General features: G+C 41.6%; 1 protein-coding gene and 1 pseudogene across 10 annotated transcripts in view; both read right to left on the minus strand.

Moving 5' to 3' along the window:
• PLCB1 (phospholipase C beta 1) overlaps positions 1 to 26,336 on the minus strand; it is a 655,431-nt gene that overhangs the window by 306,724 nt on the left and 322,371 nt on the right. The gene's annotated exons all lie outside the window — the stretch shown is intronic.
• On the minus strand, positions 19,220 to 21,267 carry LOC140908354 (E3 SUMO-protein ligase ZBED1-like; annotated as a pseudogene).

Raw genomic sequence — 26,336 nt, forward strand, 5'->3', positions numbered from 1 at the left:
TAGCCTACTTTTCCATATAAACTTGTAGCACTCCCTCGCATTCTGGCAGGTACGTTCTGTTAAGAGAGTTTGGGCCATGTGGGTTTTTCCCAGAAGTTGTATTTATTTAGTCCTTCAAATGTTTAAAATACATCTGTAGGCATCTGTCCAATGCCTTGGGTGCCTGTAATAGCACATTAAATGAAACTGGGCTCATTTCTTCTGTTCCAGTCCAGGCGCGCCCTAGTTTGTTGCAATGAGGAGGGCGTGGCTGCCCCAGGGGAGTTATAAGTGAGATCTCAGGATGCTGAGAGCAGAGTCCAGAATGCAGAGTCCAGATTTCTGAGAAAGCGCGTAGAGTTTAGAACCTGGAGTCTAGAAAGGGAGAAAGTCCGGAGTCCCGAGAGTAAGAGCTCAGCTAGACTGAGAGCTAAAACAAATAAAAGGAAGTTCTTCTTCACACAGCGCACAGTCAACCTGTGGAACTCCTTGCCTGAGGAGGTTGTGAAGGCTAGGACTATAACAGGGTTTAAAAGAGAACTAGATAAATTCATGCGGTTAAGTCCATTAATGGCTATTAGCCAGGATGGGAAAGGAATGGTGTCCCCAGCCTCTGTTTGTCAGAGGGTGGAGATGGATGGCAGGAGAGAGATCACTTGATCATTACCCATTAGGTTCACTCCCTCTGCGGCACCTGGCACTGGCCACTGTTGGTAGACAGGATACTGGGCTGAATGGACCTTTGGTCTGACCCAGTATGGCTGTTCTTATGTTCTTACGTTCTTCAGGAAGGAGATGCCTCTGCAGTAGGGAGCATGGAAAGTTCCCTGGTTGAGCAGGGGAGCCAGATCAGGCTGGTGAAAGCAGAAGGCAGGCAGGGGGTCACCTCTATACTTCTCCAGGGCAAAGAGCCCTGGCTAGAGATGACTGAAGGCTGAGAGCAGCAGAGGAAGAACCCAGAGGGCCAGAGAGGGCTCAAGGCTGGGGAATGATAGAGGGGTGACCGGTCTGATGTCTTCAGGCAAGATCTGTAACCCTCCTTGGGAAGGAAACTGGAGGGGCTGAGGTGAGTCATGGTGAGAAGCATAGCAGCTGCACCTGGCGCTGGGGTAAGGCATGGTGAGAGATGCTGGAGCCATATTTGGTGTTCGACTGTTGGGACAAATGGACCGAGGGGGTGGGGAGTTCTGGTTTATGGTAGTGGGACTTCTGGTAATAAATTAACCCTTACAAAAAAGAACTCTTTTGATACTTCGAAGGCTTTACTGAGTTTACTTGAGGAACCAAGAAGGGAAACTGAGGCAAACAGTCACTTGCAGCGGGCACCCAGGAGGAGGCAAGGCATTTACAGTGCCTATCCCATACATTTAAAAAAATTACAAAATTAAAATGCAGATCTAGAGCTGCCCGTAACTGTATCCACCTTCATCCACATCTGCCACAACAGCCTTAAGAAACAGGTGGGAGGGAAATGTTGTTTTTTAGCTGGTGTTAAACCAGGATTTTGGAATATCAACCTTGCAGGAAGTTACACTGGATTCTGGGAAGGACTGACTACACACCTTGCTTTCAACAAGTTTCCCCAAACACACAGTAAAGACTGACTTCATCATTTTAAGTCAGATACATTTCCTCACCCAATTTTGTCAGATTCAATCCAATATTTATATTGACCTAAAATAACAGCAGAAGCTAACTGGTAAAAATACAATGCGATAGGCAGGGCTCAGTCACTTCCATTCTTCGATGGAGCATCTGAAATCATCTCCTATCAGTAATTAAACGTCCACACATTTGAGGGATTTGAAGCTGTTAATTCTATTTGCGTTTGTTATGGTATTTGATGCATAGCAGGCTTACCATCAATGGTACCGATGGCCAAGCATGTTAAATTACGGTTATGTGCAAAACATCAGTCCAATATTTCAGCATCTTTGAGATGTGTACTATCAAGGAACAAATCTTGCAGCCAAACTCCCACTGATGTCAATAGGATCTGACTCACATGAAATGAGAGAGCACGACCAGGGGCAAAACTGCCATTAATTTCAATGCAAGCAGGTTCCATACTGCAGGAGTCTCTGAGCCTGATTCTGGTCTCACACTGCAAGTTACTCCACTGACATCAGACGAATTACATTGCTCTAAAGTAAGTGTGAGATGAGAATCAGGCCCCTCGTCTTTGGTAGATGAGCTGAGAACCTTGGTCTGTGTGACATAAGGGCCATAGGCTGCTTTTGCACTAGGACCAGGCCAACACAGTATCATGGAGTTCTAATGCTCCCACCCGTCGGCTCCCCAATCCCATACTGAACAGAGCTGAGACAAGGGACCTGAAAGTTTTGCCTGGCTAGGAACTTCAGAATCAGGTCCATGTGAAGTAGAGACAGCTAGTCCTCTAGATCCACAAGAAAAGACTCAGTATTGCCAATCCCAACGTTAAAAAATCTTGAGTCACAGCCAAACAATCATGAGATTTAAAAATAATACTAAAACTGAGATTCTTTTTATTTGCCTTCGAATTTTTGAGTCTTTAGGGTGCACTCAGGCCACATTTTCAAGCTTTTCTCCATAGTCGTGAAGGCTAGATTTATTTTTTTTTAAACAAAGGAAAGGTGAGATTCTCCGCTCATCACATGCCAGGACTATAAGTATAAACTGCAAATACTGCGAGACTCACAATCAACTTGCGAGAGCTGGCAACACTAAAGGCTAGACATTCTTACTGGAGCTGGCCAGGAAATTGAATTTCTGTCCTGTGAAAAGTTCTGAGTTTTCGGGGAAAAAAAGAGCAAGAAGCCAGGGAGCCTGGATTCTCCAATAGCTCACCAGGTGGGCTGTCAAAATGCTAGGTCAAAATGCTAGCCAGCTGGCCTGCCTGATTTCCATCAAAAGTTTGACAGCATCAACATGGTCCCGCAGAACATTACGATTTCATTGAATCAGCATCTTATGATGGAAGACTGTTCCGTCGGAAATTTTTTGACCAACTCTAGTTCTTATCTCATCTACCAAGACAAATAATTTCACTATGGCATCCCTAGTGGATGTGCTACTTAACTGTCACTTTAAGCGGAATCTCTGTATTGGTTCTAAAATGACAGTAACACTTATACAATGAAAATGAGTCACACAGGTGAGCATGAAATTATCAGTAAATTTGGGGCTACCCACACATTGCTGCAGAAAATTAGTCGTCATGTCAAACAGCTACATACACAGAGAAAAATATTCCACTCATTTTTCTTTACCTCTTCACCTTCTTACTCGTATATGCTCTAGTTATTATAACAAACCTCAGGGTACGCAAAACATGTGTAAATGAAAGTTACTTATCAGTTTTAATGCTATATAATTAATCTAAATAGAGGCCAGCTGTTAACACCACACTATACATATCCATAAAACCACAGTCCTAGGAGAGCATTTGTTTCTGTCACTCTGTGATGTATCATTTCAGTTTAATACTGCACAGTAGCCATTCATTGAGCTGCTCACTTGAATTTCTTAAAGAGTGTTAGTCAATTATATTAATTGGCTGTATTGTTGATGAATTAGCTTGTTGATAAAATATCTTTCTTCCATAAAATACACATTCTAATTGCCACGTGCTAAACCAGAAAACTGGTTTCATGACACTAAATGAGTTGTAATGTTAATATATAAGAGACAGAAGACAGAGAGTAAAAAAAAAAAAAGCTGTATTTCCCCATGTTTTTCATTTCATTTACTTCCCAGTATTTATTTTGAATTCAGATGAGTTTGCAAAATGGAGATCAGAGTTCAGGTTTAGATTTAAAATGAAAGTGTTCTGAACTGGGTTTTTAATCTGGCTCATTAGAGAGACAGTGTAACATTTTCAAAAGCCAAAGTCCCATGTTCACAAATGATTTACGGCCAGATTTCCAAAGGTATTTAGGCACTTAAGGATGAAGATAGGCACCTAGAGAGGTTTTCAAAAGCACCAAGCAGGTTAGGTGTCTAAAGGCTTGTCTATTCGAACACTTAGTTTGAGGCAAGTTGGGGTGTAAGTCTATCACACACTGGTCTCCCATGTGGACTCTGCTCCCATGTACTAAAAACTCCCCAGTCTGCTTCAATCTACTCCCGTATCAAAGCAGGGTAGATCAAAGTGCACTAGGGAACTTTTAGTATGTGCCAACAGGGTCCACATGGGATGCTTAGTATGCGGCAGGCTACTTAGATAGGGTAGATTTGCACCTCAGTTTGCATGAACTGTTTGCATAGACAAGCCCTTAGACACCTAACCTGCTTTGGCACTTCAGAAAACCCCACCAGGTGCCTCTCCGAACCCTTAGGCACCTAAATACCTTTGAAAATATGGCCCTAAATCACTTGTGAGCATGATGGGACTTAGGCACTTTTGAACCCACAGGCTCTAATCACACTGTTCAGATCTAGGTTCAAGCCCAGATTTCACACTTATGCAATGTCTGAGGCCATTTGGGATTTTGAATTCTGGTGAAGTCTCCTCTCTTATTTGGTAATATATAACACATGCATTTTAGTCTCCATGATCAAACAGAAAAAATAAATGAAACTTGCAAAATTAAAGAAAATTGGACTCTCATATTTTCACGTTTCTAGCACACTATACTTTTGGGACAAAACAAAGGCTTTTGACTGTATTTAGTTGCTGTGGTATGTGTATCAGTAAACACTGTATAGCAAACTTGTCTTCATAGATCAGCTATTATTCGTAGCATTTCTAGCAATGGTCTGGATGCAGTTATGACTCTGTCCATATCACTAGACAAACACCAAACTCTGATCCTGAAACCCATATAAAGGCAAAACTGAGAGACGCTAATGGGAGTTTTCTTGGCATAGGCGCTGAGTTTAATTGGTACAGCCTGACATCCGTTTAAAGGAACAAGATGAAAGTTGCAAATTTATCTGGGAGATAAGGAAGGAGCCAATTCATGGCTCAAATCCATTCTTCCTGTCCTTCCTCCTTTTTGTAATTGTGATGTCCCAGGTTTTGAACCCAAGCCTGGGAGTCCATAGACAGCCACCACCTCCGGGCTGCTACCCAATGTCTGCTGAACCCTGCAGGGTTCAGAAGCTAGTAGGACTACAGCTTCTGGCAAGCCACGACGCACAGGAGCCCTGATTGGAGGATCGCCCGGCTCCACTGATTGGTCCAACCACGCTATTTAAGCCAGAAGGAGGCACAGGAAGCAACAAGGTGATTTCCTGTTGTGGCTGCACTGGAACCTGCTTCTGCCTGCCTCCTGCACCAACCCTGTTCCTATTTCCTGCTCCACCCCCGGCTCCTGCCTCACCCCTGCCTTCTCTCCTGTTCCCACCATGCTTCTGCTTTGTATTTGATCCTTTCTTCTCCTCCAGTTCCTGCCCTTCCACCTCAACTCCTCAGTCCTGGCTCCGACCCCGGCCTCTGACCCTGACTCTTGCCTGACCCTTGGCTCCGGCATTTGGTATCTGACCTCGGTTCTGACCCTCAGCTTCGATTCCTGGTTCTGACTTTGGTTTGACCCCTGTCTTTGGTAATTGGCAGTTGACTCAGGTGCTGACTCTTGGCTTTGGTCCCCAACCTGGATGCCTGCTCCGCCCACTAGACCTGACTCCTGCTCTGACTACTAGGCCATGCTGCCTACATCCTGGTCCATAACAGTTTGGGGATGATCATATTTCTGAATGTTCTCATCAGACAGAAAAGATCATCTCTATAAAGTGTAAATATAAAGTATGCTTTTTTAAGGAATGGAGTCCAAGATGTGGATAGCGGAGCTCTTTTCACATCTTCAGTTACAATTCCCCTCCCCCTTCAATACTACTTGAGCTTTTGTAGCTCTTCTTTCCTCCTGGTGACCTGTGGAATATTGCAGTCAATGAAATGATAATCATATCATTCCTGCTGTTAACTTGCTAACTTCTTTCCCTCTGATTCAAGTACAAGGGCCACAGCTTTGCTGGAGAGGGAAGAGGCGATCACCTTACAGATCAGTCATACATAGAAGAAACTAGACCCTCCTCACTCATAAAGATACAAATAAATAGCTATTAGAATCATAGAAGATTAGGGTTGGAAGAGACCTCAGAATGTCATCAAGTCCAATCCCCTGTTCAAAGCAGGACCAACACCAACTAAATCATCCCAGCCAAGGTTTTGTCAAGCCAGGCCTTAGAAACCTCTAAAGATGGAGATTCCACCACCTCCCTAGGTAACCAATTCCAGTGCTTCACCACCCTCCTAGCAAAATAATGTTTCCTAATATCCAACCTAGACCTCCCCCACTGCAACTTGAGACCATTGCTTCTTGTTCTGTCATCTGCCACCACTGAGAACAGTCTAGCTCCATCTGGCTCTGGCTCTCATCAAAGAAGAATACTACCCATTTTGATGAAGAGTGACTAATAGAAATGCTCTCTAGATCTTGAAGAGCTCTGATTATTTAGAAAGACTTTTGTCATATAGCATTTAACAATATTAATCCTTCAGTGTTTGTTGTTATGCTGCCTATTCAATCCATTGTCTAATCTGCAATGAAAACTACCAGTTTCATCTGCCGCACAGAATATGCTTTTAAAGTTAATAGGTTTGATAAATGGTGCCTCTTTCCTCTCAGCCATCCTTAACCTGACACGGTGATCACACATCTGTCTCTCTCCTCCTAGGGGAATATTCATTGCTGTTACCTCAAAGCCCTGAGAGCTCTACCTGCCAGCTAATATTAACCAACCGACAGCAGAAGAAACAAAATAAAATGAGCCTGTCTAATGCGAGAGTTTCCTGAAGATCAATGGCAATCACAGTAGTTCCTAATCATAAAAAACTATGTAGAATATTTTGCACTATGAGGCCCTTATCCCGCTAAAACATAGGCCAGGTCCACATTAGGAAAATTCCTCATGTTAGAATACATGATAACTTACATGATGCTTGTCATAAATATAAAGGGAAGGCTAAGCACCTTTAAATCCCTCTTGGCCAGAGGAAAAACCCTTTAACCTGTAAAGGGTTAAGAAGCTAAGATAACCTTGCTGGCACCTGACCAAAATGACCAATGAGGAGTCAAGATACTTTCAAAGCTGGGGGGGGGGAGAAACAAAGGGTCCTCTCTGTCTGTGTGATGCTTTTGCCGGGACCAGAGCAGGAATGCAGGTCAGAACTCCTGTAAAGAGTTAGTAAGCAATCTAGTTAGATATGCGTTAGATTCTGTTTTCTTTAAATGGCTGATAAAATAAGCTGTGCTGAATGGAATGTATATTCCTGTTTTTGTATCTTTTTGTAACTTAAAGTTTTGCCTAGAGGGATTCTCTATGTTTTGAATCTGATTACCCTGTAAGGTATTTATCATCCTGATTTTACAGAGGTGATTCTTCTACTTTTTCTTCAATTAAAATTCTTCTTTTAAGAACCTGATTGCTTTTTCATTGTTCTTAAGATCCAAGGGTTTGGGTCTGTGTTCACCTATGCAAATTGGTGAGGATTTTTATCAAGCCTTCCCCAGGAAAGGGAGTGTAGGGCTTGTTGGGATATTTTCGGCAGGGAGAAGTTTCCAAGTGGGCGTTTCCCTGTTATTATTGTTAGACACTTTGGTGGTGGCAGCTTTTAACCTAAGCTGGTAAGAATAAGCTTAGGGGGTCTTTCATGCAGGTGCCCATATCTGTACCCTAGAGTTCAGAGTGGGGAAGAAACCTTGACAATGCTAAACATGCCTTGGGAAGAAAGGGACAAGTCATATTTAAATGTGTTAACTTGATTGTAACCCTGGGGCCTCTTGTGGAATGCTATGCCAGCAAGTGTTTTCACTGATGCCCGTTGGAATACTCATTCAGTAAAGCTGTGTGTGTGTGTGTGTGTTTGCAGGATTGGTACTGTAACATGGTACATCAAAAGGCAAGTATCCTCACTGGGGAACACTGGGACATTTTGAAATGTTAAGCGCTAATGGCTAAAGAGTCAGCTGAACGCTTGGAGTGACCTCTCTTAGCCCACCAGTTACAAATTAAAGAAAACACAGTTATACACACGGGTCCAGATTTTCTGAAGTTCTGAGTGCCCAACAAAATCCCTCTAAAGTCTATGGCCCAATCCTGCAAGCTAATACAGGCAGGCAGATCATGCATTCCCCCTTTGAGGTCAATATACAAGGCCTGCATGGACCATTTTTCAGGCCCAGAGTTAATGAGTGCTTCAGAGGCTCAGGATCTGTGAAATTCAGGGCAATTCATTTCCCTGTCAAAGACATGGGATTGAGGATTCTTTAGGGAAAGTCAAAGGGACACTGTCAAGGGCTATAAAGGTTCTGCTAAGTGGGTTAAAAATCCCACCCATATCAAGCCAGGTGTCAGCGTTCAGAGCTGGGATTGTCAGAAAACCCAGCTAGGGGGAATGTGGCTAGGCTCAGCTGGAGCATTTGTTCTTCTGCGGGACTCTGCAAAATGTCATCCCTCTCGAACTTGCCCTCAGAATGAACTTATGTTGAGCTGGTAACTGGAGCCTTCCTGGGACAAAGGAAGCCTGAATAAGAGAAGTTCTTTTTCACATTTCATTTAGGATGAAGCTTACCCAGGTGTGGTGGAGGAGCCTGAGGCAAGGTCCTCTGAAGTAACTAAGTCCCACAAAGCTGCATCCAGGAGGGCCTCTGAACTCCAGGCATGTTGCTGAGGGGATCTCTGAGCCAGCTAGGACGAGCAGAACTGGTTGAACAGTGTTAACATTCATTAAATGTTAAAGGTTAATTGTTTTGCAGGAAATTTTAAAAAGTTTGTTTTGCGTTTTTAATTTTCCATGAAAAGTTTACAGCTTTTTGAAGAAAACAAAACCAAAACATATAAACTTCTCGGTGTTCAAACCGATTTTTAGTAAAAATGTTCGGTTTTTGGTAAAAAACTTCAAAGGCCAAAACTTGATTTTTTTTTTTATTCCAAAGCACTTTTTTCGATTTTAGTTTGTTTTTTATTTTTGTAGAAACCCTCCAGAAAACTTCAACCAAAATGAAAATTTTGTTTTGATCGAAAAGCTGTTTGGGTTTTTTAAAGTGTTTTTGACTAAACAGTTTAGCCAACTCCCCTGACTAGGCCAGAGTAGAGAGGGATGTTTGGGTGCATTTTGGAGGAGAAGCTGTGGGATCTGAGCTGTATAGGAAATCTAGTACAGCAGTCCTCCACACATTTATCAAAGAGGGGTGTATGGATGGGCAGCAGCAGCAATCAAATCCTCTGGCTGAGACAGTAGCCAGGAAGGGGCTATGTAGAAACACAACACACAACTTGTGGATTGAATTCTCGCTTAGTTCTTGCTTCTTGCTTTGTAAGGGGAGGGGTGACTTTCCTCCATGTGAATTAACACTATGACAAGCCTTCTTTCAGCAGACCTATAGGTCCTCAGCTGATTAAACTCAGGCGTAGTTCACCTTCCCTCAGGTTACCTGACCTCAGAGACACACACTAAAGATTTTTAGATCTCCATGAGAATTTCACTGTTGATTTCAGTGGAAGCAGTTAGGCCAATGCTGAGCGCTTTGGAAAATGTCACCCTAAATATTTTGATCTGTCAGAAGAGAGGTGGCGAAGAGGAATTCTACAGATATTAAATGTATCGCTGTTGTCAAACAAACCCAAAAGCCTGTCTTTCCAACACAGATACATTTGGTCAGTTTCCAAACCATGGTTTGTGCTTAAACTACTAGTTTTGCAGCAGCAGCTGTTCAGTAACAAATCCTGTGTCCCAGTCTCTGGAGCTATCAGTGAATGGCGTTGGTAGACAGCTGTTTTGGCATGATAAAGAGATATAAAAAGTTAAAGTTATTATCCAATAAAAGCAGCTGTGTTACGAACGCCATTCAAAAACACAGGAAAAAGCAATGCTTTCCAAAATGGGTGGGGAATGAAACAAATGGCCAGAGGAAAGAAACATGTTTGAGCTCTTAACAATGGTTTACAAACAACGTGGAGTTCAAATCCCCTCTAATAAGCATGAGCATAGCTTTAAATCTAGCTAATTTCTCCTCTCTCGTTTGACCTAGTTAGAGTTGGCTGGGAGATCCGCTCAGCAATGGGAGAGGGCACAAATGTTCCCCTGAGCAGCTGTTTTGGCTGCAGCCTCACAGGGTTTAAATGGTATCAGAGACTCCTGGGTGAATTTCATCCTAAATGTTGAAAGAAAAATGCATGTTTTAGCCTCTCTCTCCTTGCCCCATGGTGGTTCTGGTTCCCAAGCCACTCCAAGCTCAGCCTGAAGGAGTCTCAAGAGCTCACATCTTCGTACGGTTCCCAGACAGAGTAGTCCTCTGCAGCTGATCCAACCACATTCTTCTCATGACTGCATTTTCTGGCACACTCAACAGCGACAGCAGACACCTGGGCTAGATCTCACGGAGAAATTTCTAGCCCTACTAATCACAAAGCTGTTCTGGAATTACGGGACTGTCACTGAGAGATTCTGGACTGCAGTCTCCTGTATACTATGTTTTCGGTAGTCTTGTTGTAGCCATGTAGGTCCCAGGATATTGGAGAGACAAGATAGGTGAGGTAATCTCTTTTACTGGACCAACTTCTGTTGGTGAGAGAGAGAAGCTTTGGAGCTTACACAGAGCTCTGCTTCAGGTCCCTTAATGTAACTGATAAGTTCTAATATCTATTGCATTTATATCTTTTGGGTAATTGTTTAGTCACGAAAAATGTTCAATACACATTACATGCTTTTTAAAAAATTACTCGAGGTTTAGGTATTGCGTGACATGAAGACAAGCGCTGTGTAAGCTCAAAAGCTTGTCTCTCTCACCAACAGAAGCTGGTCCCATAAAAGAGATTACCTCTCCTACCTTGTGTGTTTTATCTAATACTAAGCAATCCCTTAGACTGGTAAAAAGGATTTATCACTAGTCACTCCATTTAAGGCACCTATAAATGCACTGTCAAACACATACAATATAATCTAATTGTTAAAAAAATGGTTTCAGAGTAACAGCCGTGTTAGTCTGTATTCACAAAAAGGAGGACTTGTGGCACCTTAGAGACTAACCAATTTATTTGAGCATAAGCTTTCATGAGCTACAGCTCACTTCATCGGATGCATACTGTGGAAAGTGTAGAAGATCTTTTATACACACAAAGCATGAAAAAATACCTCCCCCCACCCCAATCTCCTGCTGGCAATAGCTTATCTAAAGTGATCACTCTCCTTACAATGTGTATGATAATCAAGTTGGGCCATTTCCAGCATAAATCCAGGTTTTCTCACCCCCACCCCCTCACATACACACAAACCCACTCTCCTGCTGGTAATAGCTTATCTAAAGTGACCACTCTCCTTACAATGTGTATGATAATCAAGTTGGGCCATTTCCAGCACAAATCCAGGTTTTCTCACCCCCCCCCCCCCCACAAACCCACTCTCCTGCTGGTAATAGCTTATCTAAAGTGACCACTCTCCTTACAATGTGTACGATAATCAAGGTGGCAATCATTTCCAGCACAAATCCAGGGTTTAACAAGAACGTCGGGGGGGGGGGCGCTTAGGAAAAACAAGGGGAAATAGGTTACCTTGCATAATAACTTAGCCACTCCCAGTCTCTATTCAAGCCTAAGTTAATTGTATCCAATTTGCAAATGAATTCCAATTCAATAGTTTCTCGCTGGAGTCTGGATTTGAAGTTTTTTTGTTGAAGAATTGCAACTTTCGTTCTTGTTAAACCCTGGATTTGTGCTGGAAATGGCCCACCTTGATTATCATACACATTGTAAGGAGAGTGGTCACTTTAGATAAGCTATTACCAGCAGGAGAGTGGGTTTGTGTGTATGTGAGGGGGTGGGGGTGAGAAAACCTGGATTTATGCTGGAAATGGCCCAACTTGATTATCATACACATTGTAAGGAGAGTGATCACTTTAGATAAGCTATTGCCAGCAGGAGATTGGGGTGGGGGGAGGTATTTTTTCATGTTTTGTGTGTATAAAAGATCTTCTACACTTTCCACAGTATTGCATCCGATGAAGTGAGCTGTAGCTCACGAAAGCTTATGCTCAAATAAATCTCTAAGGTGCCACAAGTACTCCATTTCTTTTTGTTAAAAAAATATTAGTTAGAAGTTAAAAACAAATCACTTTAACATTCATTCAGCACCCCTGAAAATACCCCATCACTGGAACATGGGAAAGTTATTGTATGGCTCTTAAATAATAAATCGGAACTAAAAATTCTTACCCCAGTGAGTAAATAACAGAGGAGTAGTTCCACTGAATTAATAAAGTGTTTGCAGGATCAGGGTCATAGACAACATCTTTTTCAAGTAGTTTGTGCTGTCACTGTACGGTCCCCAAATACCTAAACCTGGAGTCATTTTTTTAAAAAAATATGTAATGTGTACTGAACATTTTTTCATGACTAAACAATTATCCAAAAAGATATAAATACAACAGATATTAGAAGTTATCAGTTACATAAAATGAAGATTATATAAATAATATTTTCCAAAACAAAAATAAGAAAACAATTTAATACCAATGTAAGATATCAGGGGAGATGATATACTGAATATTACAAAATAGAGGTGTCTTGTTGCTTTCAGTAACACAGGAAGCTGATTAATAGGGTATGTTTGACAATTAGGCCTAAACAAGCATGCACATGTATTTGAGATCATGCCCATGGGCTGTCCCACTGGTTTCGATGGGACAACTCAAATACAAAGTTAAGCAGGTGCCAAAAAGTGTTTGCAGGAGTGCGGTCTTTTTGCAAAATAAAAATAAATGACTCAGTTCAGTCAGAAAACAGTGAAGAGAGGACTTGGAATATAATAAGAATAAAAATATAAATGGAAAGATAATGAATGTCTCACTGTAATCTTCGTGAATAGCATTGTTTGAGAAGTTTATGCATAATATCTTTCCTCATTATAGTTCATAGTTGTTTGAAGTCATCTCAAGCTTCTAAATTGAGTATCATTCCATCTAGGAAAATATTCCTCAAATGAAGCAATTTCGCTTATGTATAAAAACTAATCTGGCAAAGTTGCTGGGGAAAAAATCTGCCAAACTCAAAACAGATTGTGTTTAGTGCGCAGTATGGCCACAGCTGCTCAAGTCCTTGTGTGCATTAGAAATACTCTTTATTGAGCTAAACTCACACAGTACAGTACATTTTGGTCAGTTAGATTAATTGATATTTTAATTTTGTTACTTGCTAAGTATACAGCCCCATTCATTTGCATATAATGTCAGCATCCCCCCAAAATAATTTATTATATCAACCGAGTTTGCAACCCCTCCTGTCCAATTATTTATTATGGAAAGAATTTGCCTCTATGGGTCTGTCTACACTGCCGTAGATACCCGCAGCTGGCCTGCTCATGGGGCTCTGGTGGTGGGGCTGTTCAATGCAGTGCTTACAGCCCACTTGTACAAGACCATGTGTAACCAGTGATGCCACTACGAAACAATAAATACGAAAAATATCGAACGTGTCTTTCAAAATCTGTTTAATCTTATCTGACAGCATTACAGGACAGAGTAAGGGTTGCATGGATGCCTTAACAACCTATGTCTTCCCTTTCACATACTTGGATTTATTTTAAATGAAGTCTTAACTCTGAATTTCCCTGGGTTTATAATGCATGATTCTGGGAAAATGCAACATCCTTGTAATCTTTTTATTATTATTATTACTATTATTATTATTAAATCACTGATACATCCTTTCAGCCTTAACTTAATGGAGTTTTTTGCCTGGGAACTTCTAGGAGAAACATGTCGGTAATGGACCAGTTTGTGCTTTTTTGATCTGCAAGCAGAGAGGGTCCCCTTCCCCAGGCAAAAACATGACTTGACTTCCTCTGTAGCAGTCTCTTTCACTTCCCTGGAAACCTGAGGAAGCCTTTTTGTGGGTACAGGGGTCTGTGCTGAGTGGGGGGGCGGGGGGTGGCCGGCATGCAGAGGGAGGACTGAGCAGGTACTGCCCAGCAATAGTATGGACAATATTTTAATAAGATGGTTATTTCATTTGAAGTTTTAATTAACATCTAAGCCTTGTCTTTTAAGCATACGGTATCTTCAAAAGCTTATCAGACGAGCAGAAGTGAAGCAAGTAAGCAGACACAGTAAGATTAAAACCATTGCTAACAAATAATAAAAACAAAGGCCGGAAGAATTCAAAAGAAGAATTCATTTGCTTCCATTATAGTCCTATTTAGGTGGGGAGGGAATCCTAATTGAGATTTTGTGCTGTTTTTTCAGCGGGACCCTATTAAAAATGAAACATGACTTATTCCCTAGAAATGTACAACTGCAATAAGAACTGCATGAACAAAAATATAGCAGCTTATGTAATCATCATATCCTTTACTGGCTTTCCCATGGCTCTACCCAAAACTAAACCTGCATCTTTATTCTGCAGGTGCTAATTTGAGGGCATCGTCTTTTAAGAAAAATTTAGTATCTATGAAAATGGCTGTAAGACGGATGTGTATTAATTATAAGGTGCCGTGTTGTGCATTAGTGTAGCAATAATTGTTTATCAAGAATTAGCTGCCAAGCATTTGATGCCATGCTGATGATTTGGTGTGTTCAAAAAGATTCGGAAGCCAGCTGAAGTACGGAAGAGGTAGAATAATTTATAGGATTTTTTTGAAGCAAGTAGAACAGAGTAAGAACACTGACCCTGCATTTATTCATGTCTGAGACCTTTAGATTCTTCCCTGAATAAATTACATTTTGATCTACAAACTTTTCATCCACTGTTTACTGGAATGACTGAGCCAAACATAAAAAATACACCTGAAGGATACAGAATAAATATCGTGGCAGCTCCCTGACAACTTGTACTACACTTATTCATTCTTTCCACTGCTGCTACATAAACACATCTAGTAAGGCAAATAGCTAGTATGCATCCAGTTGCTTTTCCTTTATCTGCCTAAACTTTCATTGACTTGTTGACCAGTGCAATACTTTTCAAGAAATGTATGAAATATATATGACACAAAGCTTCACTGAACCACTATAAGGAAATTCAGTGTCCCATTCCAAGTGAATACATACATATATTTCATGATTCTTGCAATACATTTGCCAAAATTGAAAGCTCAAATTCATTATCTATTGACGGGGAAACAGTTGGTGCTAAAATTATCTGAATTATATTCTGGATTCAGAGCCACATGTGTAGCCAGCTACAATTGCCTTAGTGAGAATTCCACGCACATAAGGGATTTTGATGAGAATTCTGTACCCATAACCGAAATCACAATATGGACTCAAGTCTAATTTTTTATGATTATTTTACAGAACTCACAAGCATGCTAGGCATCTTGCAGAACAAATGAACAGCATGCTGTCCCTGACCCCAAAAGCTTGCAATCTAAACCTTCTATTCCTGCAGTGAGCAACACCCGGAGGGGCACCTGTGCCCAGACAGTGCTCACTGTAGGAACGGGACTAAACTTTACACAGTGCAATGAATGGGCAACGAAAGAGAGCATTGTGGTTCCAAGGGGAGAGACAGCAGACACAGTAACAAGTTTATGTAATTGCTCAGCAAAGTCTTGTGTGGTGGAATTTTTTTAAAAAGTATAGTTTAAAAAAAAATAGTGTAGCACAGGGAAGACAACTGTTTTGGCTGACTCGTTTCTGGTGGGTGTAACAGCAGAGGTAGGTCAGAAGGTAGGATTTGAATGCGGGAAGGGTGGTAGGTTGGAGACGGAGGACTTTGCTGCATGGGAAGTTGCATGACGAAGAAGTACAGAAACAATTACTGGAAAAAGGGGATTGTGTGGCCAGATTTTCCAAAAAGCTTGGGTCAATTTTTCAATGGCTCAGCCACTCACAAATGGGGAAAGATTTTTCGGAAGTGCTCAGCACCTGGCAGCTCTCCCCTGGTGACACTTACGGACAGATTTTCAAAAGAGCCCCGTACCCAATATGCTGAGCTTTTCTGAAAAGCTGGCCCACACCGCACTGTGGCTGGCTTCCCTAACTGACCTGAGTGGGTGTGGGCCAATGAGATGAAAGACTCGGTCAGATACATCGGTGAGGCAGAGTTATTCAGAGACTTGAAGGCAAGGGCAAGAAGCTTGAGTATGGTGCAATGAAGCAAAGGTGACAGGTGGAAAGATTCAAAGAAGGGGTGACTGGGTCTGGTTGATGAGCAAGGAAGATGATGTTAGTGTGTGTGTGTGTGTGCGTATTTTTTTTTGAGGGAAGATGTGTGTGTTTAAGGGGGGCCAGAGAAAAGGAAGCTTCAACAGTCAGGGGAGGAGACATTGAGGGCCTGGGTGACAAGTTTTCATGCCTGGACAGAGAGAAAAGTTCAGACCTTAAAAATGTTGTGAAGGAAGGAGCATCAGCATTTGGACGCAGCTGAGATGTCAGGGATGGAGAAGAGGGAGGAGAGACAGATGATGCTTTGGTTATAAGCCTGCATGACAGGAAGAACTGTGGTGTTGTGGTGACAGACAGGAGAATGACGAGGAATATGGAGCAATTTGTGTCCACGTTAGGACTATGATTTAATGTTTAATTTATTTAAGATACAGTCCTGGTGATGGAGTTAGCTGTGCCTCCGCCCTCTTTTCAGCCTCTCAGAGTGTAGACACGTCAGGTCTTGCCCAGACGTGTCTTGGGGTGGGAAACTCTTAAATTAGCACCCAGGTGCACTATCGACTGCTTTTAACCCTGCAGGACTGACTGGATGTTAGGCACCTGCATTTCTTCCCTTTGGTGATCAGTGATATTGTGACCAAAAACCTTCCTAAAATAAAATGCTTTATTTAGCAGTTGGAGCAAAGTTTTGGGGAAAAGGGGATTTTAAAACACAAGCAGCCTACTGTATTTAGTCTCACCTAACGATGTGCTTTACAACAAGCTAACTTAGATAGGGTTTCTTCTTAAGTGGAGTTACACTTGTAGAGGTGGATTAGCACAAGGCCCAGGGAGATGACAGCAAGGTTTGGGATGGTGCAGACCTTGGCCACTGATCTGAGGGTCCCTAGGATGAAACCCGGAATAGTGGGCATGTCTGGGTTCCCCTACCAGCCACTGGGAAGGATTGAATTGAACTGATAGCTTTGAATTGGATGACTGCTGGGAACAAAACCCGGTCAACCAATCCAGTGAGACTTTGATGTCCCGGAATGGGAAAACGATAGTGACCTGGCTGGAAGGCTAGGCCACACGGAGGGAGCATCCTGACTCACAAAGAGGAAGCACTGTGACTCCTGGACCATGAGAGGGGCTGCAGCATGAATGAAAGACGGAAGGGGATATTAGACTGGGCAGAGCTAATTCCCAGATGCAGCCCCAAGAAGGTGCCCCAGTGGTGAGTAGGACTCCATTACAGTCTCTCTGCAGAGACAGCATTATCCCTAGCTTTTGTTAAGAAATCTTGCAGGAGCATATGGAAATGGCAAGCTAAATGGTACAGAATTCATATGAGAATGTATTGTTCTCTCTCTTTAAAACTCTACAATTCATTTTCTGTCTGGGGTCCTCAATAGGAATTTGTTGCTCGTTAGGAAGAAAAGATTTGCTAGAGGACCTGGAGTGCTTGAGTCCACAGCTTCACTTTATCTGTGAGTCATTTAGAACTACAAAGAAGAAAGCTTACATTTTGCATCAGGAGTGACCCAGGTATTACCCACTAAGTTTTTCACTGCTGGACGCATAGAAATGGCATGACCAAGTTTATCCCTCTTCTGTAAACGGTAAACCCTCAAGCAGTAGTGTGAACAGAAGAAGGCATCATCCATTTTAGCAGGTTAGCCATATTTCTACGAAGACTGATCAAATCTTCCATGGCCAGCCAAAGAGAATCATTTCTTGAGACAATAATTCTAAATAATTATGATTTACAGCTCTGGGATCAATATGAACCAAAACATGCTTTTAAAAAAAAATTAAGGGAAACATTTTCTATAGGAACCAAACACCTTAAACGTGGCAGGAAAGGCTGCTGATTGCTTTAACAATAGATGTCTCTTTTTTTATAAGTAGCAAAAGTTATTCTAAGTTTAGAAGGAGTAGGAGTCTTAACCAACGCTGCGTGAGCTTGAGCTTCAACAAGGTTTTGTCTGTCAGAGAGAAGGGGTGTCACAGAAATGAAGGTAGGAGGAAGACATTAGGTAGCAGATAAAAAAGTGCTCTTACTTCTGATCTGCACAAAAATCTTGTTCTCCCCAAGGAATCTGAATTCAAAACGCTGGATATAAATAGATCTCTCAGCAACTTGCAGAACTGATAGTTCAAGGGTCTGAACTCTGGGGGACAGATGAACAGAGACCCAGTGGTCTCTTCACAGTACTATTATCTCAGTCATATTTTTAAGCCAATAAATAACGTGAAATGATAAGTTTTAAAACACCGAATGGAGAAGTGGGAGAAATTCCAGCGGCTTAATCTATGGAAGGCAAGAGACATTTAGGCCTGAATTTTTCAAAACCGTCTTCAATATTGTGGGCAGAATTAAGTTGGCCCCAGAACCGTACCCATTTTGAAACCTAAGTATCTAACTGCACCTGGATACTACATTTAATTTTGAAATGAAATTTTCTACCTTAATATTGAAGGTGGGGTTGTGGCCCAACTAAATATCAGGATCTCAGTCCACCTTCCAATATTGTTGCAGTTTTGCACACACAGTTTAATACAAATGGAATTAATTGTGTCCACAGTTATACCTATAGACTTTGGTATAAAATGTGAGGATGTGATAGAGTAGTAATCTCTTCAATGGGCTTCTCTTCGCTAGAGGTATTTTACCTCTAATTAACTCATTGAAAATTAACTCGAGGTAGCTAACACTTTTGTAAAGGCAAGTCTGGATGCTCCCCAAATATTTGCTCCAGACTAAAAACAGTTGTAATAGGGCTGTCAAAGAATTAAAAAAATTAATCACGATTAATCTCAGATTAAAAGAATAGTCATGATTAATCGCAATTTCAATCACACTGTTAAACAGTAATAGAATACCATTTATTTAAATATTTTTGAATGTTTTCTACATTTTCAAATATATTGATTTCAGTTACAACACAGAATACAAAGAATACCGTGCTCACTTTATATTATTTTTATTATAAATATTTGCACTGTAAGAAAGATAAAAGAAAAAGTATTTTTCAATTCACCTCATACAAGTATTGTAGAGCAATCTCTTTATCGTGAAAGTGCAACTTACAAATGTAGGTTGTTGTTTTTTACATAACTGCACTCAAAAGTAAAACAATATAAAACTTTAGAGCCTACAAGTCCACTCAGTCCTATCTTTTCTTCAGCCAATTGCTAAGACAAACAAGTTTGTTTACATTTACGGGAGATAATGGTGTCCGCTTCTTATTTACAATGTCACTTGAAAGTGAGAACAGGCATTCGTATGGCACTACTGTGGCTGTCATTGCAAGGTATTTATGTGCCAGATATGCTAAACATTCATATGCCCCTTCATGCTTCAGCCACCATTCCAGAGGACATGTTTCCACGCTGATGACACTCATTAAAAAATCATGTGTTAATGAAATTTGTGAATGAACTACTTGGGGAAGAATTATATGTCTCCTGGTCTGTGTTACCCGCATTCTTCCATGCTGATGATGGGTTCTGTTCGATGACAATCACTGCATAGCAGTGCAGACTGATGCTTGGGTGGGAGGGATAGCTCAGTGGTTTGAGCACTGGCCTGCTAAACCCAGGGTTGTGACTTCAATCCTTGAGGGGGCCATTTCGGAATCTAGGGCAAAAAAAAATAATAATAATTGGGGATTGGTCCTGCTTTGAGCAGGGGGTTGGACTAGATGATCTCCTGAGGTCCCTTCCAACCCTGATATTCTATGTTCATTTTCATCATCTGAGTCAGATGCCACCAGCAGAAGGTTGTTTTTCTTTTTTGGTGGTTCGGGTTCTGTAGTTTCCAAATCAGAGTGTTGCTTTTTAAAGACTTCTGACAGCATGTTCCACACCTTGTTGCTCTCAGATTTTGGAAAGCACTTCAGATTCTTAAACCTTGGGTTGAGTGCTGTAGCTATCTTTAGAAAGCTCACATTGGTACCTCCTTTGCGTTTTCACAAATCTGCAGCGACAGTGTTCTTAAATCAAACAACATGTGCTGAGTCATCATCTGAGACTGCTATCACATGAAATAAATGGCAGAACGCGAGTAAAACCACAGAGCAGGAGACATACAGTTCTCCCCCCAAGGAGTTCAGTCACAAACCTGCAGGGCTCAAGTCCTGTTTCTAGCCTTTCCAAATCCTACCTGTTGGCACTGATAGATTGTGCTTTTGAAGAGCTAATGTGGCTGAGACAGTGGCTTTACTGAAAAGCAGGTGCTGAACCCTACCCAATGTGGAGTTCCATCTGGTTGAAATATCTTGTGCATCGTTTTCTGTCCATTTGTAGCTTGTGGTATTCCTAGCTCTGTACTGTTAGCTGGACTGTGTTTGAAATGGCCCACAAGTTTTCTACATTTTGCCAGCGTATTTTCCAAACCGCCATCACTGAGCGCTACTGTGAGGGATTGCTGCAGACTGTGCGTGATGCCGGCCGTGTTCAAAAGGCAAACCACTGTCTGCTGCTATCATTTTACATGCACGGTCAGTACTAACTGTTGTTACCTTTTCCTGAATATTCCATTCTTCTGCAACATCCAAGAAACGCTCTGCATATGCTTCAGCATAATGTCTCTCTTCAGTATGTGTTATCATTAAAGCAAACGATTGCAGTGTCCATGCAGCTTCAATCAGGGGTGTCGTGACTCCAAGATAGCTGTGATTGCTCAAGGATGTCCAGTGATCACCAGTCACAGCAACAGCGAGTGCATTTTACAGAAGCTCCAGCTTTGTAATCTGCTCATTATTATATAGGTCATGTATTCCTGATGAAATGGTTCCTCGGGACGGCAAGGTGTGTGACTGATTGGAAGATGCAATTTGAACAACATTTTTCAGCCCTCTGTTGTTTACAGTGTTGAGTGGTCTGCAGTCCATAGCTATCCACTTTCAATAGCACTGGTTAAACTGTTGTACTTTGTTTGATCCATGGGCTTGTAGCAATCCTGAAACTCTGTAAGAGTACTCTGTCTCGACTGGTGGGATTCATTTGCTGTTGCGGGGTTATCTGGAGCACAAGAACTGGAGGAGAAAGCATGTTTAGCACCTAGGTGGTATTGCAGATTTGAAGTACTTCGACGGTATTGGAACTCAGCCTTGCAATAGCTAAAGATAACCATCTTTTTATCCAGAGAACCATCCGGACATTTTTTAAAAATAAACTTCCTATTCAAAAGACCTAAACTTTTACTGCTTTGCTCCATTAACTTCTTCTGATATTTAATCACTTCATATCATGAGAACACAGCTCTGTGCCAATGTCCGCCAAGTGAGGAGAGGCTGAGGGAACTGGGATTGTTTAGTCTGTGGAAGAGAAGAATGAGGGGGGATTTGATAGCTGCTTTCAACTACCTGAGAGGTGGTTCCAGAGAGGATGGTTCTAGATTATTCTCAGTGGTAGAAGAGGACAGGGCAAGGAGTAATGGTCTCAAGTTGCAGTGGGGGAGGTTTAGGTTGGATATTAGGAAAAACTTTTTCACTAGGAGGGTGGTGAAACACTGGAATGCATTGCCTAGGGAGGTGGTGGAATCTCCTTCCTTAGAAGTTTTTAAGGTCAGGCTTGACAAAGCCCTGGCTGGGATGATTTAATTGGGGATGGGTCCTGCTTTTGAGCAGGGGGTTGGACTAGATGACCTCCTGAGGTCCCTTCCAACCCTGATATTCTATGATTCTAAGTGATGAAGTACAGTAAGTGAAAAGGGTGAAAATAGAGAGGTGCGGTTAATATTTGTTTTAAAAAAGCGTTAATTTTGCATTAATCACTTGGGTTAACTGCGATTGACGTCCCTAAAAAAATAATTCTACTTTTGTAAGTTGCCCTTTCACAATAAAGAGATTGCACTACACTACTTGTATGAGGTGAACTGAAAAAATATGATTTCTTTTGTTTAGCTTTTGGACAGTGAAAATATTTTGAATAAAAATAATATAAAATGAGCACTGTACAATTTGTATTCTGTGTTGTAACTGAAATCAATGTATTTGAAAATGTAGAAAAACAAGCAAAAACATTTATAATAAATTTAAATTGGTATTCTATTATTAACTGTGATTAATTGTTATTTTTTAAAATCTAGTTAATTTGTTTTGCGTTTATCGCTTGACTTAACTGCAATTAATTGACAACCCTAATTTGTAATTATACATGGGCTTGGTAGTGCCACCAATAATTAAAGTTGCTTGACACTTCCCATTATAAGAAGCTGTTTTCAATGGCTTATAACTTTGCCAAACTTTAACTATTTGGGCTGAATTTTTACATGGCCAATGTCTTCCTCGAGCTGATTTTTTCCCCCTTTTTTTTAATTTATATCAGCCAAAATGGTTCATCTGTTTCCAAGAATGAGGCAAAGGAAAAATATATTGTTTTGCCCATGTTAAAATATTCTGATTATCTTTTCTTTGGGAAGCTCTGGAGCCCCCATGATTTGGAACCAGGACTTGAAATTTGGCAGGGGGTGGCCTTTGTGTCAGGTATATGCCTCTTGCCATTCCTATGAAAATCCAACCAAATACTGTGGCTAAGTGATAAGCCTTTGAAAAAATTCAGTGGGCACATGCTCACTAGAGGTTTCCTCAGTTTTAGAAGCTAAATTCCCTGAAGATTCTGTCTACACTGAGCACACTCCAATGACTCACAGCACGTAATCCCTGTGTGCCATACCTACCATCCCCTTACAGCTCCTGTGTGTGACCCCACTGAGCATGCGCCATCTCCACAGAGGAACTGAACATTATCCGTCCACACAGGGAACCTTAATTCTGGTATTTCCTAACTCTCAAGTGCTTGACTTTGCAACCTTAATAATGAAGGGTTTGGAGAGCAAGTGAGAGTGTAAGAGAGAGATTGTGATTTACCCTAAGAAAAATCACAAACCTTTGTAGCCTGGCACAAATATTTGGACTGCATTTTCACTTTCTTTCAAGAAAGAAGGTTCGTATCTCCAGTTAGCTAACACAAAGTAACCAGCATGAAGCAAAATCCCAGTGAAGACAAGGAGGCTTGCAGTTTTCACATAGTGTTAGCAGGTCAATTTAAAGATGAGGGAGGAGCCTAGGGTTTATCTTGACCTACTAACTCATGTTAAATCAACAGTTTGCCTTGTCTTCACTAGGATTTTACCTCAAGTGAAGAACACACTTCTTTTCCTAGTGAAGACAAGGCCTTACTGAGTGTCCATACTTGCCTTTACCCAGTGGTTAACGACCTTGAGTTAACTGACAATCAGCTAATGTGAGGTAAAAATAACTATGTAGACACATCCAGTGGGTGCAATTAAAAAGCCCAATTAATTGTGCCCACAATCGGAAGCAGGTTTTGAAAGTGTAAGCCATATGCTGTACTTTAGAATAAGACCAGAAAATTCAGCAGTTTTCCACTTTCTGCATCCGATGAAGTGAGCTGTGGCTCACAGAAGCTTATGCTCAAATAAATTGGTTAGTCTCTAAGGTGCCACAAGTCCTCCTGTTCTTTTTGCGAATACAGACTAACACGGCTGCTACTCTGAAACCAGCACTTTGACTGGTGCTCTCACACATACATTTTATGTTGTAAAGGAAAAACCCTTTCAACAAGTATCAAGATTAATGAGTCAAAGAACTGCATTCGCAAAGAAATAGGAGTATTTTCATTGACTGCAATTTACTTCTATAAATAAATCCATCTGTGCGTCTTTGCCCCTAAGAGCCTGCTTAAAATGAATCCCAAACTAAACTGAGTTACACAGGTGCCTCTCAATAGACAGCCCAGACAAAGGTGACAGTTACTGCCAGTTGTGATGACAAATTTTATTTTTAATAGTGAATGTGCATGGCCTATACATAGAATACAGATAACCAGGACAATAGAGTGGTTACATCTGTTCTTCTCTGACATAGACTCAGAGAAAGATAATCCAGGAAAGTAGCCTGACTGTTGTCGTCTGCATCATTTTGTGTAGCTATATCAGAGCACTGCATTAGCTATACCTCGAACTGCTCTGGGCTAGATGGTAAGGTTGCAACTAGAGCTGGTTGGAAATTTTTTTGTCAGAATGATTTTCCAATGAAAAATGTCTTTTTTTCGCAAAACCAAAATGGTCTGCATGAAAACATCAGTATTGCAAAAAAACTAACAAAAACGTTCTATTGGGAAAATCCAAGTGATGGCTCCCTGTCTACTGCCAGGAAGGCTCTTCTGGGCCGAAAGTGAAATTGACAAAAGCATTTCAAGGGGGCTGCCAAGGCTGAGCATCCTGACTCTGCCTTTCTGCCTCCCCCCGCCACCCCAATCTGGGGGCCAGAGGGGATGAGCACCCCAGTTCTCTGCCTCACTGGCTCCTGGAGCTGGGGGGAAGCAAAATGAGCACCCCCACTCTCTGCCTCTCCAGAAGCCCGGCTAAAGGCACTTGACAATTTCACTTAGTGAGTGAAATTGACAAGAGCCTTCCAGCTGGGCTTCTGGGAAGCTGAGAAATTCCATTTCAGTTCTCCTTTCCACTGAAAAATTTCATAGTTCAGGATGATTTTTTTTTTCAAAAATTCCACAGGAAGGGATTTCCATTTTTCAACAAGCTCTAGTTACAACTTGCCCTGAGTAAAGGGCAACGCGCAGCTTTGCCACCCCAGGAGTAGATCAACGGATGCATGTAGATTCACTGTTCCTCCCCGCTGCCTTTGGGAGAGAGTGGGAAATAAGTTACTTCACCTGTTTTCATGGAGCTGCTCACTCCTCCCTGTCACAAACGGAGGCGGAGCTCTATCCACTCCCCACCCACTCTCTTGTAGGAGGGAATATCAGGTAAGCAGCACCCACCTTTCCTCCCACAGCCAGAGTCAGAATCTGAGAAGAGAGGGGAGCAAAAGGTACTTGGACTTACTTCTGCAGACAGCCATGTAAGGGCTGTGACTACCTACCCCCCCAGTGAATAAATGCAAGTTCCATTTTCACTTGGCTTCCCCTCCACACACACACTTACCAGCTCTGGAACTACTTCCTCTCTCCCGGTGCTGCTAAGAGAGGCACACAAGCTTGACTTTAATGCAACACTCATGATAAACCCCAACTAAAAAGGCAACCCAGCTTTACGACTGTGTGGTCATGCTTTGCATCTGCACTGCTTTATGGGAGACCCATCTACATTCAGTACCTACCCTTTCTCTTTGAACTGCCATGGACTTAGGAGCACTGCTGTAAGCAGCATGCTAAAGTCCTCCTTGAACAGGGCATGGGTTGTGTTGTTTGACAGAGATCCCTCTAGCCAGTTAAGTCACATCACTGACAAGCTCTTAAGATGCTCTTATTCAAATGTGCTCAGTCAGCCTGGTCTCTAGGATACAAGGCTGCACTGACCAATATATGGGTTTATCTATAGAGATTTGGGGGAAGGAGCAGTTCCCAGGATAGCTAATGGATAACATCCCTGGATGCAGAAGAAAGAATCACAACGGGCACATGGCAGTATTTGGGTATAGAGATAGATTAAGTGGTTTATTAATCTTCGTCCATCTATTTGCACTGGAGTCTAAAGTGGAAAGCAAAACATTTTAGCCTGAGCATTCATGCCAGTTGGCTATCTGAGCTCTTTACCAAGTAACTGAACCATACTTCTAATGACAGTACTTCTGCTATTAGACATGCTCATTTTATTCAGAATACTGACTCTTCTTGGAGTGAAAATTACAAGCAGCTGTGAAGCATATTCATCAGAATCTGTCTTCTATAGATAGCTGAAACCCCCTCATCCTTCCCTCTGTTCCACTGTAGATGACATTACTGTCTCTACAGTCTTATGAACATGTAGTAGAAACAAGTCTAAAAGTAGGTTATTCTTCATGCCCTGTAACCACTGTCATAACATATGTACTGCTAGAAGAATTGTATCTTTGCATCAGTTTGGGTGCTACTCAAAGCATACTTAACCTGTTTCATTTAGAAACCATGAGAATAAAGACAGGTTTCAGAGTAACAGCCGTGTTAGTCTGTATTCGCAAAAAGAAAAGGAGTACTTGTGGCACCTTAGAGACTAACCAATTTATTTGAGCATGAGCTTTCGTGAGCTACAGCTCACTTGAGCTGTAGCTCACGAAAGCTCATGCTCAAATAAATTGGTTAGTCTCTAAGGTGCCACAAGTACTCCTTTTCTTCATGAGAATAAAGTATAATAATGTGTTACATGCCACTATGAAGATAATCACCTAATCTATGACTGGCACTTACCACTGACTGAATGGATTGTAGAAACAATCTGTGAGCAATGGATCTGAAATAACCCAGACAAAAAGGGAAGAGCTA

The sequence above is a fragment of the Lepidochelys kempii genome, chromosome 3, assembly GCF_965140265.1.
Source record: "Lepidochelys kempii isolate rLepKem1 chromosome 3, rLepKem1.hap2, whole genome shotgun sequence".
NCBI classification, from domain to species: domain Eukaryota; kingdom Metazoa; phylum Chordata; order Testudines; family Cheloniidae; genus Lepidochelys; species Lepidochelys kempii.